This window comes from Amphiura filiformis, chromosome 4 (assembly GCF_039555335.1).
Source record: "Amphiura filiformis chromosome 4, Afil_fr2py, whole genome shotgun sequence".
In the NCBI taxonomy this organism is placed as follows: Eukaryota; Metazoa; Echinodermata; class Ophiuroidea; order Amphilepidida; family Amphiuridae; genus Amphiura; species Amphiura filiformis.
Window position 1 is genome coordinate 8,297,454 of NC_092631.1, and position 13,440 is coordinate 8,310,893.

Genomic DNA, 13,440 nt, shown 5'->3' on the forward strand with positions numbered 1-13,440 from the left:
TTCAGCAACTTTTGTTTTGAAATTTCTGAATGGGGTCTTTTTCAAAATGCCATAGTTACTTTCATCTTGCAGTAGAGCTAAAGCTTTCTATTTGTACACTGAATTGTCTATCACAACAGTTGGTTTTCCCTTATTAGCTTATCAGGGAAAACGTAAAGGTGCTGGAAAAGGAACCCAAAGAAAAAGGAAAAAGGGACCGAAATTGAAGAGAGACACTGGACTGGACATAGATCCAGTTTGGGACAATCTTCTCATACCCAAGACCACCAGGTGGACGAAGAAAACACCTATGACGTCATCTACAAGTGTGACGTCATCCAAGGTTGTCAAATCATAAATCATCAGAGCCATAACATCCGGCTGAGGACGCAGTTGGTACTGTGAAAGCGCTTCGATAAGCGATCAAGCGATCAAATTTAAGTAGTGTTGAATATTGATTATAATAATTATTATTTGTCTACCCTTACTTGAATTTTGATTCAGATACGTAGAGAATGGAGTGTGGGATTTACGATCAGTCACAGTGAAAAGCAGAAGTTTTTGGTATTCATGCTGTCCCAATAACTTTTCTGAAGTTGTCTACACATTAACATTTCGGAGACATCCAGAATTCTACGTTATTCACTTGGTTTTGCCTTGTGTATTCTTATCAGTTCTCGCATTGCTTGTATTTTATTTACCACCCGATTGTGGCGAGAAACTGACACTGGCTATAACCAATTTACTTGCTTTGGTTGTGTTTCAACAAGTAATAGCGGAACATCTACCTCCCAGTGGAGATGCGCCAATCATTGGTAAGTGGATGTGAATGCGAAAATAACTCGCCATGAATTGTCCAAAGTAGCATTGGAACGTGTCATATAGTTTAGTATGCTTCTTCAAACTAATAATTGAAGCACATGCTTCGGGCACACACGTATGGCATCATTATACCATAGAATACATTGTATATGTACTATAAATAGTGAAGAGTATACCGACCCAGGGATACCGACTATAAAAACATTGAAATCATGCCCATGTACGCCAAACTAAATACCGAAGGAACCAGAAGAACTAAGGGACGGTTTCAACACTTGACCGGCGGTTGACTGGCTGTTTAGAACATGAAAGTTCGTACGGAACCGGCGGGCAACCGATGGTAGAGTTTTGAAGCCGTTACTAAAGAAAGCTGAATTAAAAGTATTGCAAAAGTTGTTGAAAGTTGAGTAACAAGCAAACAAAACATACTGCTTGAATCAAGATTTTAATGTGTTATTTCTTTTTCTGCTTTTTGGAATCATTTCGCCTTGTATAGACCAGTTTATAATTTTTAAAATTCGATCTAAGCCTATTCAAATGCTTGCAACTTTGTAGACCGAAAAGGTGTCAAAATTATTAGAGATGAAATCAAAACACGGCCGGTGGTTGACCGCCGGTTCCGTCCGGTTTCTATTGTTCTAAACAACGGAACCGGGCGGATTCGGTCGTCAACCGCTTTTCGACTTTTGATTTCATCCCTAAGACTATAAAGATATTGCATTATTGAAAACATACATTGACCCTATTGTTGATTTTTAAAATTATGGGCTCTCAAGTGTCAAGGTACTTGTGCGCAGAATATTTCGCTGGATATTTGTAAAGTATTGAATGCCTTTAAGGGGGTACTACACCCATGTGGTAAATTTGTGACTATTTTTGCATTTTTCTCAAAAAATAATTACACACTTGTAACAAAAAGTTATGTATATTATTGGGGCAAGGAATCCAATTACTACACTGAAATTTCAGTGACTCAAGACAAGCGGTTCAGTATATATGATAGGAAACGAGGTACATCCTAGCGGTACCTTATTTCTGATCATAAATAACAAACCGCTTGTTCTGGGTCACAGAAATTCCAGCGTAGTAATTGGATTCCTTGCCCCTATAATATACATAACTTTTGTTACCACTGTGTTATTAGTTTTTGAGAAAAATGCAAAAATAGACACAAATTTATCGAGGGGTGTAGTACCCCCTTAAGGGTGATACAAGAGCATTGATTTTGTTGTTGCAAAAATGGAAGAAAATAATGATCAATGCTGTCAACACCATTACAGTTTTCGTTGTTATTGTTAATGCTGTTGATGTCGATGTTGTGATAATCACATATTTTTAAAACCCTTAGATATAAACTGGCCTCAAAAAGAAACTTATAATTTTTCACAAGGTCATACATATCTTAAAATGCTGTCCATAAAAATGAACAAAAATTGCACACAGGATTACTTCAATACTCTACTCTACCAATACTCGACTATACTACTAACCAAGCAGTTGTTGGACAACTGCTTGGTTAGTGACATGTGTTTGGAGTATAGTATTGAAGTAATCCTGTGTGTAATTTTTGTTCATTTTTATGGACAGGATTTTAAGATATGACCTTGTGAATTATAAGTTTCTTTTTGAGGCCAGTTTAGAATGACCCTTTATTTTAGGTGTATGTCCAATGACCCATTTCTTTTTCTTCTTCCAGAGACTTACTTTTTAGTCATGATCATCATGGTGTGTATGTCTGTAGGTTGCACAGTTCTTGTTATTCACATGGCAGGCAAGACCCATCCAGTGTCTCCATTTACGCTCAAACTAGTAGAATATCTTGAACGCGCACTTTGGGTCAATTCTACACGTCAACAGGAAAAAGATTTCAACGGTTTTAGTTCCTGTCCAACATATGACATGGCAGAAGATGAAACATCTATTTCGGGTCACTCACGGAAATACTCGGACCAGTTGCAACAGTACCAAAGCAAACAAACGAATGCTATACACAATATTGAAAAGATTGTTAATAATCATGACAATGTGCAAGTTCATTCAAGTTCTGGAGACTTTTTAGCTGAATGGAAAAGACTTGCACTTGTTTTAGATAGAGTCTTACTCGTAACATTTTTGATATTTGCTTTGATTACGACTCTTACATTCGCCATTCAATTATACGCAGAAACCAAGAAGTGTATGGAAGGCACCGCAGATAAGGATGCTATAGAATTAATAGCGTCTGATTAGAAACATTTTGTAGTTGAAAAGTTGATTATAATGACGGGCAGTCAGAAGAGAGAAAAGGCAAAGCGTACAATTGCATTACGTAAAGCCAAACGCAATACCGTGATGAAATTGACTTACAAGTTATCAATATCTTACAGAACTGATTCCATCTGCACCTAAAGCTATTGAGTTGATCACGTTTTTATGTAAAGAGAAACAATTTGCGACCATTATGTTGAAATTGGATCACTTTTTCAGATGTTTGTTTCCGTGGGTTCTTATAATCGGCATACCTTTAAAGCCCTATGTACAAATTGTTGTGCAAGTAGCATCTCATTTGATCAGTGTTATACATCCGCCTTGCCCAAGATCACAATAGTTGGAGAAAGCTTGTAGTCGCCTGCTCCGCAGCCGACTGATGATGATGATACATCCGCCTCACTAAGGCCACAAAAATGTTTTGATAATTGAAAATGTAACAATACCATATTGTATATCATCACATTTTACACAACTGAAATATGAAGCCTGAGGCTCACAGCAAACGCTATTGTTAAAGATTTGAAAAAGTCATGTTCCCGCCATGTTTATTCACTTTAATTTTTCAATTAATGGAAACCAAACTTGATATAATAATGCTGAAGCATAAAACGATACCATTGTGCAATTTTGAATAAATCATTTTGTCATTTTCCACTTTATCAATTAAAAACGAACTTAATTTACTCGGCTTTTTATATAGTGCTACCGGCTTTAATATTCCAAATGGTCCTGCCTTTCAATATTTAGTTGGACTAATAGCAACTGGTAAACTGTATAGCTGACATAATAACCATTTAATAAAAGAGGCAATATCATTCAGATTTTATATATCTTTTAATAATGTACTACTTCATATACTAATTACATTTTGTGTGCCATTTAAAGCTGTCCTTATTCAACGTTAATACAGGCGGAATCTAAATGATTGCAACCCATCCGTTGATGTTTATTAAAACGCCTGTTTGTTTCCAAATGTAACATTTGATCCTTCCGAAATGACCAATACTTTAATAAAGAGCGGAATCAAAATGATTGGTACTCATCCGTTTTGATGTTTATTAAAAAGCCTGCTTTTTCCAAATGCATCATTTGAACTTTCCGAAGTGGCCAGTACTTATATAAAGAGCTGAATCAAAATGATTGGTACTCATCCGTTTTGATGTATATTAAAAAGCATGTCTTTTCCTGATGCAACCATGGATCCTCTTGAAACAAAATTACCAGTACTTACAACTTTATGACCTTTTTATAATATCACAATATCTACAAACTCTACGAGTGGATATTCATACGTAGTGGTAGATAAAATGATTACAGAGTTTAACTTCAACACTACACTATTTTTCGCTCACCTGGAACGTTTTCACTAGTTCGACTAGCGTCTTCAGCAGATGGTGATGCTGTGATGATGTCTTGTCTACGATCGGGATAACCTTCACTGATGACGTCATATGATTGACAGAATGACGTCATAGGATGTTACGATGTAGCGCCCCCCCCCCCCCTGGGCATCAGCAGGTTGTCCCAGATAGGGTCTATTTCGAGTCCTTTGTCACGATTCAGTCTCGGTTTGTGAGTTATGTGTATAGCTTCCAGAACTCTGTGTGAATATTCTTTTTGTTCCCGTTCTAGCACTTTTACATTTTCCCAGTCAATCTGTCAATCATATGACGTCATCAGTGAAGGTTATTCAGATCGTAGACAAGATATCATCACAGCATCACCATCTGCTGAAGACGCTAGTCGAACTAGTGAAAACGTTCCAGGTGAGCGAAAAATAGTGTAATGTTGAAGTTAAACTCTTTAATCATCTACAAACTCGTTTTACCCTTTTTGTTCAAAAATTGCTGGAAACTGATCGCTTCCAACCATTTGACGCACCCTGTAGAGTTTGATTAAATTAAAATGTAATTGTCCCCTGCTCTTAAACGGAGGCGCACGTATTTACATCAGGCTCAAAATAGATATTGAGTAAAATGCATCACAATTTGAGGAGTATTTCAATTATTGCATACTCAGGCTAATGAGAACGACGGAGCTAATGTGAAAAAAATTGAAGATTCAATAAGTATTATAAGTAAAGTATTCATGTAAAGTCTTCACAAAAAGTTATCGTAGCCGTTATAATTACGTCTATAATATACTGCGCCAAAAAAGTATCCTTACACTTGTAAGAAAAATCCATATTTGTAAATTTATTTGTTTACTAGATACACCATTTATTCCGACACATTATGACACCCCAATGAATCAAATGTGACTTCAGGAAGCAAAGTTACAAGCATTTGATTAGACGAAGGTCCAGTTTTAAAAGTGACAAACTGACCTATTCAACACTCGACTCGACTAGACATCTGGTTTGAGAGTGGTGAATGGATAATTTATGCTTGCCTTTAATTTAAAACAAAAGGAACAAAAGAAAACTGAAACAAAAAGAACTGACAAATAAAATGAAAGTTATGAAAAGTACAGAGAAGTAAAATTGAAATAAAAACTGCTTTAAATAAAGCTTCATTAAAGAAACTGTGTTCTCTCTTTGTTGCGCTAATTGTTGGAATCTTTGTGCGCCTTGTATAGGCCAGTTTGTCACTTTTAAAACTGGACCCTCGTCTATGCAATTGCTTGTAACTTTACTTCTTCAGGTTACATTGGATTCAATGTGGTGTCATAATGTGCAGAATTAGATAATGCATCTTTAAAAAAACAAATTTACCCCAATATTGTTCAGTTTTGAAATTGTGATTATTTTTCCAAGTGTAAGGATACTTTTTTGGCGCAGTATAGATTCAGAACTATTAAGGGGGTACTACACCCCTGCTCAATTGTGTGCCTATTTTTGCATTTTCTCAAAAATTATAGCGCATTGGTGACAAGTAATATATGTATATTATAGGGGCAAGGACTACAACTACTGCATTTTTATTTTATTCCAGCACAGACAACAGTTGTGGAGTTACAATCAAAAATGAGGGAAAACCAATATTTGATCAATAAATCAATAGCTACTTGCCTTGAGTTGCTGAATTTTCAGTGCAGTAGTTGTAGTCTTTGCCTTAATAATATACATATCTTACCTGTAACCAATGCGCTATAATTTGTGAGAAAAATGCAAAAATAGGCACAAAATTCGCCAGGGGTGTAGTACCCCCTTAATCGTATTCATAATATTCTAACATAGATACGACATTTGGTTGTCTAGAAAACATAGCAAGATAAGTCACAACCAATAGGACTGACTGGACCATGGGTATTGGCCCGGTCCACACTATTACCTAGATAACAAAACATCTCATGTATTGTAAACTACTCCTAATTGAAATTGTTATAACAATTTGTGATGTTATCCAGATGACAAAACACATGAAATATGTCAAACTATTCTTTGTTTAATATGTTGTTCCAAGCGAACAATATCAGACAACTTTGATCAAAATCGGAGCAGTTTTATTTTTAACCCCTGTGGCCAATGGTGGAGACCAAAATTTGACATTTGACCTTCATGCCTGTAATGCAAGAATTGTACGGGTCAAACTATACCTTTTTTGAATCCCAATAATACATTGGTATGGGTTGTACCTAGTATCGACCAATTTAAACAATTTGAACCCAGCATAAGCGACCATTTTTGTTTTATGCAAAATTAACATACCACCTATTTCTTTTTCTCCTTTTTTGATATTTTGTTGGGGTGTCAAAAAAACAACAACAAAAAACATTGAAGGGTATTGAGAGCAAACAATATTGTGCCTTTGGGGGTATTTGGGGGAAAATATTTATTAAAAAAATTGGGGGGGGGGGAATCAAGGGGTCTTTGGGGACTGCACAAAATGCACATCTTAGTATTTAATGCCCCTGGGCCCCTAATGTTCCAAGTCTTACTGATGAGTCCCATTTATGTGACTGTACATCACAGTTGCTAAACTGGGCTCCAAAAGAAACTTATAATATTTCACATTGTCATATCTTGAAGATCTGCCCATCAAAATGAACCAAAATTACACACATGATTACTTCAATATTTTACTCAAATGACATGTCAATATTCAAACGGTCGCCTTACTGACACAACTGAAAAAATGCTGTATCAAATGTCACAGCCTGGAAATTTCGGCAACATAGAGTTTAATGCACGCGAAGAAGTCAAAAGAAATTTGTTCTCCTATGTCGGAGTGTGTTTATGTTCATTGGGCACGAGTGTTATTTTTGTGAGGCAATCCTGTGACATATGGACCTGGAAGCTGTTCCACGCCACTGTATTTTGCTGTTGTGTCAGTTGGGCAACTGCTTGGTCACTAACATGTGTTTAGAGTAGAGTATTGAAGTAATCCTGTGTGTAATTTTGGATCATTTTGATGAATAGGATGTTAAGGTATGACCTTGTGAAAAATTATAAGTTTCTTCTTGCGCCCAGTTTAGTTGAGTGCCACCCGGGGAATCTGGTCAAAAGTGTGATAGCTGGATGATATACCAGTCAGGTAGAAAAATCCAGAACACCGTCATGACCTTAGATCTATAATTCAAGAGCTGTCTCGTCTCACCTAATTACTGAAATGCTGATATTATTACATTATAAAGGAATATACGGTGTTATAAAGCAATTCTGTCGGAAGTCCCTTACGACACAGCCAGGATGCGTTGTTGAGTATGATACTTCGCAGCTGAAAATTACCCACGGGAATCGATGTTTGTTCTATGTACAGACTGCATCAAAAAGATTGGCACCCATTTTTTTTGGTTTATTGGACAAGCCTTTTTCTCCGATATGCATCTAACTGAAATGCCCAGGATAGCAATGTTTATGACTTTTTATAACATTCAACCATCCTGCAGTTACTGTCCGTTTTCCTATACACAATACACAGAGCTCACCCAATTGACGCGTGACCTCTACAAGTAGTGTATGTTAGAAGTATAGGCAATTGCCTAGTTAACGTCACTGTGTGAAAAATAACCGGCCAATATTTAAAGTATTCTCTGAAATTCTAGAAAATATAGTTTTGTAACATGTCCTAAATTTTTAGCTAATTTAGGTGTTTGGAAATATTCGCACTTTGGTGTTTTAGTGTATGTTATAGGTAATAGGACATTGCCTACTTAACGTTACTGTGTGAAAAATAACCGGCCAATATTTAAAGTATTCTCTGAAATTTTAGAAAATATAGTTTTTAAATTTTTTTAGCTAATTTAGGTGTTTGGAAATATTCGCACTTTTGTGTTTTAGGAAGGATATTTAAACGACAGATAACACCAAAAAATATGAAGAAATTATTTCCAAACCGTGTTAAGTCTGCAAACCATTATGCTTCTCATTTTCAAGAACGCTGGTTAACAATAAGCAGACCATTGTCTCATTTCGTAAACAAAAGCCCACACAGAATTGTTACCTTGCGTTCGCTTTATAATCGTTCACCCAACTGAAACTATAATACCAGCTCATTGCACAGGTAAAACAGAAACATGTGTAGTGTGGATTTAACCAGAGAAGATCTGATTTAATCAGTTGAGCTGTTTTCAATGAGTGTTATCTTGGTTTAATAGCTTTTAATGGGGTTTAAGTCCTGCAAAGGTCGTGGTGAATTCTACTGTAGACATGACTGCATCATGCTAGATAAAAAAAAAGGAAGCTCCTATGTTTCATCTTGAAGTGGCAGTCTTGTCCATAATCGCTGGAAGCTGATGGGTAGCAATCATTTTGATACAGCCTGTACTTGTCGATGTAATAAAAGGCGCAAACAAAATTTCAAAAAACCTTTTGATTAAAGGGCTTGCATGAAAATATATCATATTAAATGAATTATGTCTTTATGGAGTTTAATGTCATACTTTTCAAATAATGTTTTGAATAATCTCTACCTATAAAGTGGAGAACTCAAAATGCGACATCTGTCCAAACGGTAAAACCCGCCGCAAAGACGACGCACTACACGTTGGCCTTTAATAATCTTTGAAAGCAGTCAAGTTAGCTCAATCGTTAAGGCGTTCGACTATGGTGCGAGAGGTTGCGGGTTCGAACCCTGGCGGTGCCTAGTATGCTCTCGTGGAAAAATTGAATTAGCTTGAAATTCCCCTGGACAAGGAACTTGCTGCTAATTGTCTCGTTGTAACCCGTACGAAACTTGGGGAGCTGATCCTGGTTGCGATGGTTAATTGTGGAATGTCTAGGGTGTGCGCTCTTATAGCAGCAAAGTCCCTGATTTGTTGTTAAATGGTTTATGGAATGATGTGGGGCCGTAGTGGTCAGCGACAACCTGTAAAGTGTGCTGAGGCTTGTGGATCAACGTCTAGGCGTTGTGCCTGTGCGTAGCGCACTATAATCACTGCTCCTTTTTTTTTTACCTTTGACATTTGACATTTGACCGTTTTACTATCAGGCCACGTGTCTTGTACTGGGATCTTTAAAATAGTCCAGGAGCAAGATCCCACAGGGGGCCTAAATAAGGACTTGGTTCACCCCCCACTACATACAAGGTTTGACACCATAGGTAGTTAGTATGGACCCTCTAGATCACTGCTAGGTAGGTAGTGGACTCAAATTGTGGTATCACTTTTTTTTTACAGGTCATTTTATGTATGGACGTATAATCGCATAAATTCACCAAAAATAGGACAAAATTAAGGGGTAGGGGAAATATAAACTCCAAGAACTCAACTTTTACTCATAATAATGAATTTATTTTGGTATGAATATGTAGCTAATTGATTGTTCTACCTGCCTAGTATTATTTGAAAGCAAACCTAGGTTTCATTTGATCATGATTTGAAGTGGCCAGTCCATACACTAGTGAAAAATCAGATTTTTCACAACAATGCGTAGGGTGGGTGTTTTTTTGACATTGGCTTCAAATTTTACTCTTGTGCCAATTTCTATTTTCAAAATTAATTAAGTTTCCAATTTTTAATTTTGTTTTTAATATCAAGCATATCTAGGCAAACTTTGATGTTCTGGTTCAAATATTTATGTATGTGCATGTTTGCTTTGTGTTGTGTGGGTTTGGGGGGGGGGTGTGTGTGGGTATGTGAGGGTGGGTGGGGGGGTGTGTATAGGGTTCAGGGTTGGGGTGTTTTACATGTCTTAATATGTCACTTGGCTGAATTATGTAAGTTCCATTAACAAAATTTGTTTGGTAAGTTGACATTCATGTAATATTTTGAATATATATATGTGTGGGTGAGATCAACCGCTGTTTGTCAGGAAAATAGACTGAAAATGTAAAAAAATAGTTACTTTTCCACATGTAGCAGCGTGTGTAACAATATTAAGGGGTAGGGGAAATATAAACCATCATAACTCAACTTCAACTCATGATAATGAATTCATTTTGGAATTAATATGTAGCTAATTGATTGTTCAAACGTGTTAGTATTATTTTAAAGCAAAGCAAACATTAATTTTCAGGTAGATAGCCATAAAATGTGAGAAAAGGTTACTTTTCTATGTATAACCATGTCAAATATGGCGTTATTAAGGGTAGGGGAAATAAAAACCACCATAACTCAACCTTTACTCATATTAATGAATTCATTTTGGTATCAACATGTAGCTAATTGATTGCTCTAACTTTCCTGTATTATTTTTAACAGAAAAACCATAAGATAGATATAAAATATGATAAAAATGATAATTTTCCAATGTGTAACAGCGTAAAATTTGACAATATTAAAGGTTAGGGGACGTACAAACCAACGTAACTCGACATTTATTCATTATAATTCATTCATTTTGGCATTAATATATAGCTATTTGGTTGTTGTAATCTTTTAAAGCAAAATAACCATTAATTGTTAGCTGGAAAGACATAAAATGTTAAAAAATGTCAATTTTTCATGTGTAGTACCGTAAAATATGACAATATTAAGGTGTAGGGGACATTCAAATCACCAAAACTCAAGTTTTACTGATGAAAATGAATTAATTTTGGTATCAATATGTAGCTATTTGATTGTTCTCATTTTCAGGCATTATTTTAAAAGCAATTAAACCATTAGTTGTCAGGTAGTTAAACATACAATATGAGAAAAATGTTGATATTCCATGTCTAACAGAGTAAAATATGACAATACATGTATTAAGGGGTAGGGGACATACAAATCACCAAAACTCAAGTTTTACTGATGAAAGTGAATTCATTTTGGTATCAATATGTAGCTATTTGATAGTTCTAACTTTCTAGTATTATTTTAAAAGCAATTAAGCCACTAGTTGTCCGGTAGATAGACATAAAATGTATGAAAATGTTAATATTCAATGTCTAACAGCGTAAAATATGACAATATGAAGGGGTAAGGGACATACAAATCACCCAAACTCAAGTTTTACTGATGAAAATGAATTCATTTTGGTATCAATATGTAGCTATTTGATAGTTCTAACCTTCTAGTATTATTTTAAAAGCAATTAAGCCATTAGTTGTCCGGTAGATAGACATAAAATGTATGAAAATGTTAATATTCAATGTCTAACAGCGTAAAATATGACAATATGAAGGGGTAAGGGGACATACAAATCACCCAAACTCAAGTTTTACTGATGAAGATGAATTCATTTTGGTATCAATATGTAGCTATTTGATAGTTCTAACTTTCTAGTATTATTTTAAAAGCAATTAAGTCATTAGTTGTCTGGTAGATAGACATACAATGTATGAAAATGTTAATATTCCATGTCTAACAGCGTAAAATATGACAATATTAAGGGGTAAGGGGACATACAAATCCCCAAAACACAGGTTTCACTGACGAAAATGAATTCCATTTTGGTATCAATATGTAGCTATTTGATAGTTCTCATTTTCTGGCATTATTTTAAAAGCAATTGAAACCATTAGTTGTCAGGTAGTTAATCATACAATATGAGAAAAATAAAAATCAAAAATGTTGATATTCCATGTCTAACAGTGTAAAATATGACAATATTAAGGGGTAGGGGACATACAAATCACCAAAACTCAAGTTTTACTGATGAAAATGAATTCATTTTGGTATCAATATGTAGCTATTTGATAGTTCTAAATTTCTAGTATTATTTTAAAAGCAATTAAGTCATTAGTTGTCTGGTAGATAGACATAAAATGTATGAAAATGTTAATATTCAATGTCTAACAGCGTAAAATATGACAATATTAAGGGGTAAGAGGACATACAAATCACCAAAACACAAGTATCACTGACGAAAATGAATTCCATTTTGGTATCAATATGTAGCTGTTTGATTGTTCTCATTTTCTGGCATTATTTTAAAAGCAATTAAGTTTCCCACGAGGGGTTGAAGGTCATAATGGGGCCAATACTAAAAAATGATCATATCATGTTGTAATGTTGTAATCTCAAATTGTTCCTCTCATATCGCTAAGAATTTTAAAAAAGACAATTGTCATAGTTCTACAAAGCTTAGTTCAGGGGTTATAACGTCGAATATATCAAAAATATCATCAATAAAGGTCAAATTTTAAAAATGGTCCAATTGCACCATTTAACGTAAGAAACCTCAATCGTATACTACATTCAAATTTTGGTGCAACGATTTGTATTCCCGTGTTCCCCTTCACAGTTAATGCAGCCAAAGTTGAGTTATGGTAATATTTCCCCTAACCTTAATATTACCATATTTGACACTGTTACACATGGAAGTTTTTTCTCACATTTCCTTTTAATCTATATACATAACAACTAATGACACTAGATCGTTAGATGAATTCATTATCACGAGTAAAAGTTGAGGGAGTTTATATTTCCCCTACCCCTTGATAAATTGTCATATTTAGGGACCGTTCACAAACACTTGTAAGGGGGGGGGCTGATGCAAAAGGGGGGGGGGGGGCTTGAAAAAGGTTGGCCCTCCTCAAGGGGGGGGGGCCTGAAAAAAATGACCAAAAATTTTCCTGGAAAAATTGAGTTTATGATTTTCTATGGGGTTGACCCATAATTTTCATGTCAAAAGGGGGCCCTAAAATGTTTGAGGTCTGTAAAGGGGGGCCGAAAATTTTGCGATGAAATTTTTTGCATCAGGCCCCTCCCCTTACAAGTGTTTGGTGAACGGTCCCTTCTGACAGTTTCTGTGTATCTACCTGACAACTAATGATCGCTTTGTTTATAGAAAGTTAGAACAGCCAATCAGATACATTTTGATACCAAGATGAATTCATTTTCATGAGTAAAAGTTGAGTTATGGCAGTTATACAATTTCCCATACCCCTTAATATTGTCATTTTACGCTGTTAGACATGAAAATTTACCTTTTCCTCACAGTTTCTGTGTATCTGCCTCACAAATAATGGTCGCTTTGCTTTATAATAATACTAGAAAGTTAGAACAACCAATTAGATGCATTTTGATACCAAGATGAATTCATTCTCATGAGTAAATATTGAGTTATGGCAGTTTATATGTCCT